The following is a 9955-nucleotide window of genomic DNA, read 5'->3' as shown; positions in this document are numbered from 1 at the left end:
AGGTTCTCAGAGTTGTCGAAAGCTTGATCCTCGTAAGCGTACTCGACAGGTTCCTCGTTCACGAACTCGTCTCCCGGCTCTACCCAAAACAAGAACACAAACAAACGGAACCACAATCAACAATGAGAAATGCGCAAGCAACATGATGCAAAACATGTGTGATATGCAAGATATGATATGCGGTGCATATGCGTGCTCCGGAAGGAAAATGATGAACATGGCAGTAACTTGGCAAACCAAGCATGCCACTGGAAAGATGAGATGATTTCGGTCGAAATCGATATAAAGATCACCGGAATCGGATGCACGGTTTGCAAATGGCAAGCAAAACAAGAATGACACTAATCTGCGATAAACAGCAAGATAGCATTTAAAATACAACAAGTAACAATGCTACAGCACCCCAACATAGCAACAAAGCATATGACGGTAATCTACAGGAGATGCTTGACAAAAGATGAACACTGAGCTACGGCTAGTTCACAACATATCAAGCTCAAACAAGCATGGCAAAAGTGCAAAAGATTACAGGTTCACAGACTTGGTGAAGAACTGGACATGGCAGAAATCAGCATCAGGTAGCAATGTTCAGAGCACGAAATCAACATGCTACAGGAACTTAACGTAGCAAAACAAGGCATGGTAGTGTTCTACTAAAAGCACATGACAAAAGTCCCTTACTGACCATAAGCCAAAAAGGACCATAAGATATGATGGCAAGCATGTAAACATAGCAAGTTTCGTTATCAGGTTTCAGACTTAGCAGAAAACAGAGCATGGCAGAAATATTAATATGTAGGCCTCTTTGAGAGCTTGATGCACTCACTACAGAGAAATGCATGACAAACCAAGCATACCTACAGCAATATGGCATGTTTATTAAGCTATCCATGGCAAGAACAATTGCATAGCATGTATGGATAAACTACAATAAGCTTGGCAAAAATGCATATCATGTTAAGAATCTGCCAGAAATATTTTATAGCAAAAGTAGAGCAAGATTGAGTCATGCTATGGTACTCTAAAATTGCAAACAATTGCAGGAATGGATCAATTACAACTATATCTACAAAACATCCTTACTGAACATCTCCAAAATATGCATGGATCTCTCTGTAGCATCAAGTTTACATGGCAACAAAATTACAGCAGACAAGGACTTGGAGAAATCACTAAGTCCCTGAAATCAGAAATATTACGGGGCCTACTTTGCATGCTTGTGCTAGTCACCACATAGATCACAAAAATACATGGACTATACCAATGGAAAGATGGCATGGCATACTTCAAAACACATGTAGAGCTCATGCTCAAAAGATGCACAGAATAAATGATACAAAAAAGACAAATCTCCAAGTTCTGATAAGAACCAGAGAATAACAGCAACTAGCCCTCTTCCAACGAAGATTTGGGCATCAAGATGACCTCTAATGAAAATGATGCAATTGAATAAAATGAAGAGCATCACGAGGCGAACAATTTGACATATTATACGCGCGAATCGGAGCTATATGCACAAAGTTACGGCATCGGGAACATAGCAAGTTGCTGAGAATAAATGAGGACTTAGCAAAAAAACTAGGGTTTCGCGAGTCAACCTCCGTTGACCCAGATGGGATCGGGGCCGGCGTCGTCTCGGGCTCGGGCGCGGCCGAGGCGGCGGCGCGGCTTGCCGGCGGGAGGAGAAGGGAGGAGGTCGGCGACGGGAGAGGACGAGGGGGCGCAGGGGAGCGGCGGCGCCGGCCGGTGGCGGAGCACCCGAGGGCGGCGGCGGCGGTGAGGAAGACCGGCGGCGGGCGGGGGCGCGCCGGCGCGAGGCGGCGAGCCACGGCGAGCTATGGACGGCGGCGGTGAGGCGAGGGCGCGCTCGCGGGCGCGCGGCGGCGGAGATGGGCCCCGCGGGCCCGATCCGGGCCCGGCGGGCCTGGCGCGGTGGAGACGGCGGCGGGGGTGACGTGGCGCGATGCCACTGGCCGGGAGCGGCGGCGCGTTTTGTCCGGCGGCGGCTGGACACGTCCGCCCGCGGAGAGGCGATTTAGTGTTACGGGAGACTGCGATTTCGTTTTCGGGATGCCCACATATAAATAGGTAGAGGGAGCTAGGAGGCTCCAAATGAGGTGCGGTTTTCGCCCACACGATCGTGATCGAACGACCTAGAGCATGGAAGAGAGTTTGGTGGGTTTTGGGCTGGTTTTGGAGGGGGTTTTTTCTGGACACCCAAATGGACATTGCGGAGGCCCGGTTAACCGTTGGAGTACCAAACGACCTCCGAATGGAACGAAACTTGACCGGTAGTCTCCGGGTGGTATAATAAAGCCGCTTGACAAGCCTCGGTCCATTCCGAGAAAGTTTGACACACGCACACGAAAGAAAACTAGAGGGGTGCACCGGAGGAGATAGGAGCGCCGGATTGGAAAACGGACAACGGGAAAAATGCTCGGATGCATGAGACGAACACGTATGCGAATGCAATGCACATGATGATATGATATGAAAATGCATGACATGACAAAAACAAAACGAAAGACAAAACCCAACAACGGAGGGAAAAACATATCACATAGCCGGAAATGGCAAGAGTCGGAGTTACAAATATGGCAAGTTACATGCGGTGTGTTACATAGGGCCGGCCTCCTCCCTCTCCCTCCTTTATATACGTGGGCAGGGCACCCCTTGGAGACACACCAATTGTTCCAAGCCGTGTGCGGCTTCTTCCTCCACGGTTTACTCCTCCGGTCATATTCACGTAGTGCTTAGGCGAAGCCCTGCGATGATCACATCACCATCACCGTCACCACGCCGTCATGCTGATGAAACTCTCCCCCGACCCTCTGCTGGATCAAGAGTTCGAGGGACGTCATCGAGCTGAACGTGTGCTGAACTCGGAGGTACCGTACGTTCGGTACTTGATCGGTTGGATCGCGAAGACGTTCGACTACATCAACCGCGTTAACATAATGCTTCCGCTTTCGGTCTACGAGGGTACGTGGACACACTCTTCCCCTCTCGTTGCTATGCATCTCCAAGATAGATCTTGCGTTATCGTCGGAAATTTTTTGAAATTGCATGCTACGTTCCCAACAGTGACATCCGAGCCAGGTCTATGCGTAGATGATATGCACGAGTAGAACACAAAGAGTTGTGGGTGATGATATTCATACTGCTTACCACCAACGTCTTATTTTGATTCGGTGGTATTGTTGGATGAAGCGGCCCGTACCAACCTTACATGACCGCGTTCATCAGACCGGTTCCACCGACAGACATGCAACTTGTTTTGCATAAAGGTGGCTGGCGGGTGTTTGTTTGTCGGGTGGTAGGTGCGACATATGCCAACGGGTGGCTTATCATTGTGGGAGCCAGTAAAACGTCGCCGGTGCCTGGAAACGGGATGAGGCGAAGACATGCACGCCGGCGGATCTTACCCAGGTTCGGGGCTCTCCGTGGAGATAACACCCCTAGTCCTGCTCTGTGGGGTCTCCGCATGATCACTAGATCAATACAAGTAGCTACAAGTGCTCCTTGAGCTGTCTGGCTAGAGGAAGAAGAAGGGCAAGGCTAGCTCTCCTTTTCTCTCTATGTGGTGTGTGAAACTCTATGAGATCAACCCTTTGCATGGGTGCCCTGGGGGGTTTATATAGGCCTACCCCCTAGGGGTACAATGGTAATCCAGCTGGGAGCGGGTCCCAGCCGTCAGTGTCTATGCTCGCTGGTTTCTCTGCCGGTCATTGGGGCCCGCCGACTGGCGGGTCCCGCCGGCTGCCGGCCTCTTGGCCGACAGGCCGACCCCACTGCTTGGGGGCTTTGTCGGCGGCTGGTTACTGTTGCCTTGCCTCTGATGACGAGGGCTTTGTCGAGGTAAGCGTGGCTACAGTGTCGCCGCCTTGCGGGCTCTCACTGTAGCCTTACCTCGTCTTGTCTCCTTAATGAGGCGCATGTTTCGAGGGAGGGAGGTAGCAGGCTATTGGGAGCCGGCCACACCCCTGGCCGACTATAGGAGGCCATGTCGCCTTCGGGTGTCTCTCTGGCAGAAGGGGCCCGCCGCCTATGGGCCGTACTGGCACCTGTCGTGGGTGACATCGAGGCCAACACGGCTACAGTGCCGCGCCGGACGGGGGATGGCTGGCCCGTACGGCGCCCTGTGGCCACACCTGTTCCGGGATTCGGGGGTAGTGGGCTGTACTGCGGCCACGCCCCATCCTATCACCGTTATGTGGGTACAGTCTTAGCAGGTGCAGTCTTGGCCGACTTTCTTTATGGCCGGCTTCTAGGAGTCAGCTTTCTTCATGGCCGGCTTCTGGGAGTCAGTCCTCTTGGGGCCGGCTCCCTGGAGTCGGCTATCTCGTATCTTTCTTGGGGGAGGTTTCTGAGGCTGGGTCGCCTTCTGGGAGTCGGCCCCGGGGATAGCCGGCCGGGGGAAGGCGGCCCTATGCTTTGTATGCTTGAAGGCCTGAACGGCCTGATAATTTTCAAAGAGCCGGGGGGAGTCGGTTAGGCTACCCGTGGTCATTTACTCCGACACTGTTTCTCCAACTTTAGTTGAATCGAATTTGACTACGGCCGGTCCTTGTTGAAGGTTAAAACAACAAACTTGACGAAACATCGTTGTGGTTTTGATGCGTAGGTAATAACGGTTCTTACCAGAAGCCCGTAGCGGCCACGTAAAACTTGCAACAACAAAGTAGAGGACGTCTAATTTGTTTTTTGCGGGGCTTGTTGTGATGTGATATGGTAAAGACATGATGTGATATATGTTGTTGTATGAGACGATCATGTTTTGTAAAAGTTATCGGCAACTGGCAGGAGCCTTATGGTTGTCGCTTTATTGTATGAGATGCACACGCCATGTAATTGCTTTACTTTATCACTATGCGTTAGCGATAGTTGTAGAAGCAATAGTTGGCGAGATGATCACGACGCTACAATGGAGATCAAGGTGTCAAGCTGATGACGATGGAGATCATGACGATGCTTTGGAGATGGAGATCAAAGGCACAAGATGATGATGGCCATATCATGTCACATATTATGATTGCATGTGATGTTTATGTTTATGCATCTTATTTTGCTTAGTATGACGGTAGCATTATAAGATGATCCCTTAACTAAATTTCAAGGTATAAGTGTTCTCCCTGAGTATGCACCATTGCGAAAGTTCTTCGTGCTGAGACACCACGTGATGATTGGGTGTGATAGGCTCTACGTTCACATAAAACGGGTGCAAGACAGTTTTGCACATGCGGAATACTCGGGTTAAGGTTGACGAGCCTAGCATGTACAGACATGGCCTCGGAACACTGGAGACCGAAAGGTCGAACGTGAATCATATAGTAGATATGATCAACATAGAGATGTTCATCATTGAAGACTACTCCATCCCACGTGATGATCGGACATGGTTTAGTTGATTTGGATCACGTGATCATTTAGATGACTCGAGGGATGTCTATCTAGGTGGGAGTTCTTAAGTAATATGATTAATTGAACTTAATTTATCATGAACTTAGTCCTGATAGTATTTGCATATCTATGTTGTAGATCAATAGCTTACAATGTAGCTCCCCGTTTAATTTTGATATGTTCCTAGAGAAAAATAAGTTGAACGATGATAGTAGCAATGATGCGGACTGGGTACGTGATCTGAGGATTATCCTCATTGCTGCACAGAAGAATTATGTCCTTGATGCACCGCTAGGTGACGGACCTATTGCAGGAGCAGATGCAGATGTTATGAACGTTTGGCAAGCTCGGTATGATGGCTACTTGATAGTTTAGTGCGCCATGCCTTACGGCTTAGAACCGGGACTTCAAAAACGTTTTGAACGCCATGGAGCATATAAGATGTTCCAAGAGCTGAAATTGGTATTTCAGACTCATGCCCGAGTCGAGAGGTATGATACCTCTGACAAGTACTTTGCCTACAAGATGGAGGAGAATAGCTCAACCCGTGAGCATGTGCTCAGAATGTCTGAGTACTACAAACCGCTTGAATCAAGTGGGAGTTAATCTTCCAGATAAGATAGTGATTGACAAAATTCTCTAGCCACTATCACCAAGCTACTAGAACTTTGTGATGAACTATAATATGCAAGGGGCGATGAAAATGATTCCCTAGCTCTTCGCGATGCTGAAATCGACGAAGGTAGAAATCAAGAAAGAGCATCAATAGTTGATGGTTAACAAGACCACTAGTTTGAAGTAAAAGGGGCAAAGGAAAGAAAGGGAACTTCAAGAAGAATGGCAAGCAAGTTTCCACTCCCATGAAGAAGCCTAAAGCTAGACCTAAGCCTTAAACTGAGTGCTTCTACTGCAAAGGAAATGGTCACAAGAAGCGGTTCTTGTTGGGGATATTACTACTGGGTATAAACCGGCCAGGAGAGGCCGGGTTATCCCCATAATGAGTTATTATATTTGAAGCCCATGAAGACAAAGACGGTGGCACTTTATGAAGGCCCAGGGCCCAAAGGCGGATTAAGGCCTGTAGACATAAACCGACATTGATATATAATCTTGTGATGTAAGATAGCAAGAGTAGAGATCGGGCCGGACATGTTTATGAGCCGGCCCTAGGATCCTGTAAACCGACGGCCGTCAACCCATGTATATAAGGGGACGACCCGGCGGCGGTTTAGGGACAAAAAACAACAACTCGAGAGCCAGGCATAGCGAATTCGCTCCCTGATCATCGAAACCCTAGCAATTCCACAACAACTGGACTAGGCCTTTACCTTCACCGCAAGGAGCCGAACCACTATAAACTCTCTACGTCCCTTGTCCGCTTTAACCCCTTTAAGCTAACCCGTCGCGATGGCTCCACGACTAAGTCCTTTCTCTAGGACATCTGACGTGACAAAACCATGACAGTTGGCGCCCACCGTGGGGCTATCGCACGATGGTTTCGAGTTCTTAGAGGGCAGCTTTGAAGGACTCAAGGGATACGCTATGGGCCGGATGACCAAGAGTCATCGCGGCAAGCTCTGCATCGATGACGCAGGCTGGGGCCTTGAGGCCGGGTCAATTGAGTATTGGTACCGGGTCCCCTTCGGCGGCATTCACGTATTCATTGGCAAGATTGGTGAACCGGGCCCTGAGCTGGAGATCTACACCGTCATCATCGAAACGGCTCAGCGCGTGAGATCTGCCCGGGTTAAGCCTGCCATGAAGCGTGCCTTCGTGGGAGTCATCCACGGAGTGGAATCTAAGGATAGATCGGAATATGATGGTGAAACCGTCGTTTACTCTGGTGATGAGTCATCTACTAGAGAGACCGAGTCATTGTACCAGCTGCAGGATGGCCGGTTTGGTGGGTGTTCCGATGGTGACAGTATTCCGGACTCCCTTGATCCGCCAAGCCAGGTTGCGATCTTCATGGCCGGTACACAGTCAGCGCCGCAATCTTCGACCACCGCGGCGATGATCTCTGGTTCAGCAGCGGCGACGGCAGCTGGGGTAGGAGGCCCTGCGCCACCGTCGGCTCTGGCTTTGTCCGATTTATTCGACACCTTGTCAGCACTGCTAGCGGCTGAAGTCAACCCGGAGGATCAGGAGCGGCACAACGCAGAAGTGGTAAGGGTGAAGGATCAAATAACCCAAGCCAAAGCAGACCTGGCCGCTGAAAACGCCAGGATGACGGTGAAGCAGGCTGAGTTAGATGCACATGCTTATCGGCTCATGTTGGATCAAAATGCATCAAATGATGTCATGAGGAGGAGGTATCGATCTCACCTACCTCCGGTTTATGAAGCCAAGAATCTCTTCAACACGCCAGGAGCAGGAACCAGCAACCAGCCAGTGGTAAACCGGATCGAAGCACCTGGGACAGGGACGCCGGTTCAGCCACGCGCAATGGATCCACCTCCTCAGAATATGCCATCCCAGCATGTGCCCACACCTCCGGGTCATTACTCCAACCCCTTGGATAACATAGTCGCGGCCGCTTCACGATTGGCAGCCCTCCTAGTCGATGGTGAGTCCCCTGTAGCGGTGGAGACACGACGGGCTAGGGAGCTTCTTCAGACAGCCCTGACTCAGCAGCAGGCCTATTCGTACAGTCGCGAGAGGATTCATTCCACCCCCCGCCCAAGTCGGAGTTACAGCAGGCATATTGATGAACTGGCTGTGTCTAGCAATGCGCGGAACCGTAATCTGCCTCGAGGCCATAGCCCGGCGGGTGGCGGTGTTGATGCGCAGGATGTGGTGGACCGTGCTAGAGCACGTCAGGAGGCTGAGTTAGCAGCACAGAACGTGGCCCGTCAGCTCACTCCGGTTCGTCCAACAACTTTGATGGAACCAGGAGTGACCTCCAGTTCTTTGGGGATGCCGTGTCTCGTCCCAGCGTTACGCAATGTGCGGCTGCCCAAGGATTTCAAGGGCCCACATAAAGTGCCAAATTACACTGCCGATTTATCCCCCGAGGCATGGGTTGAGAGTTATGAGATGGCGATGGAGATGCTGGACGTAGATGATGCGGCATGTGCTAAATATTTCACCATGATGTTGGAAGGAACAGCTCGCACTTTGCTGAAGAACTTGCCAGCTAACTCCATCGGATCATGGGCCGAGTTAAGAGCTCGGTTTATTCATAATTTCAAACACACGTGCAAGCAACCCATGTCAATTATGGACTTAGCTGCCTGTGTCCAGGAGGAAGGAGAATCAAAAACCCATTGGGTGCACCGGGTTTCAGAAATTTTGCATTCATCAGACCGCATCAACGCTGATACAACAGTTTTAACGTCGGAAGACAATTGCCGGTTTACACCTCTGAAGTTGAAGCTGGGACGGCTCAAATGTCATTGCAATGACATGGGAACCCTTATGGCTGCTCTAGTGAAGTATGCCGACTCTGATAGTACCAAGGACCCCGAGTCTGACAATAACAAGACAGGGAAGGGAAAGAAGAGCAGCAACACCAAGGGGCAGCAGCATAACCCGGCGGGTCATGGAAACAGCGGTAAGCATAAAGGGGATAACAGTTTAGATTTTGTGGCTAATACCAACACGCAGGACAAAGGCCTGCGTCGTAAGGGTAAACCGCCCCGCGTGGCGGAGTGCCATGTCCCAATCCGGAGCGCCTGTCTTACATGTTAAACCAGCCTTGCCCGAAGCACGGGTCGCAGGATAAGCCGGCCACGCACCTCTGGAAGGATTGTTATATTATGCAGGAGTTCAAAAATTCAGACTTTCAGTATGATCATGGACCGGGCGGCGGTTCAGGCCCCAGATCTCATGGGCCGGGTTACGGTGCAGGCAGTTCCGGTTCAGGTTTTCACGGTAAACAGAGCGGACATGGCAATCAAGGCAATCAGGGCAACCAAGGTGGTTATAATCATCAGGGGAGTCAGCAGCAACAACAGCAGTCGGGTTACCAGAGCAACCCGAAGAAGTTGAATAGTGGACAGTACCATGTCTTCACCATGAGCCTGTGCAAGCGCGATCAGAAGCTGCACAAAAGGGCAGTGAATTCGGTTGAACCGGCGGTGCCCCGTTACTTACGCTGGTCTGAATAGCCTATTGTATGGAGTCGAGAGGATCATCCACCTCGGGTTGATAATCTAGGTCATCTGTCATTAGTGGTGGCACCTCAGGTTGGAGGTTATAAGTTCACCAAGGTACTCATGGATGGGGGGAGTAGTATCAATATCCTTTATTATGAAACCTTCCGTCGCATGGGGTTAACAGATAAAAATCTTAAACCGTCCAACACGGTCTTCCATGGTGTAGTGCCTGCTAAATCGGCATATCATGTTGGTAAGATAGCTCTGGAGGTGGCTTTTGGAGGGCGCGCTCGCGGGCGCGCGGCGGCGGAGATGGGCCCCGCGGGCCCGATCCGGGCCCGGCGGGCCTGGCGCGGTGGAGACGGCGGCGGGGGTGACGTGGCGCGATGCCACTGGCCGGGAGCGGCGGCGCGTTTTGTCCGGCGGCGGCTGGACACGTCCGCCCGCGGAGAGGCGAT

The sequence above is a fragment of the Triticum aestivum genome, chromosome 2D (genome assembly GCF_018294505.1).
Source record: "Triticum aestivum cultivar Chinese Spring chromosome 2D, IWGSC CS RefSeq v2.1, whole genome shotgun sequence".
NCBI lineage: Eukaryota > Viridiplantae > Streptophyta > Magnoliopsida > Poales > Poaceae > Triticum > Triticum aestivum.
The sequence above is the reverse complement of the archived record's forward strand: the minus strand, read 5'-3'. Positions refer to the sequence as shown.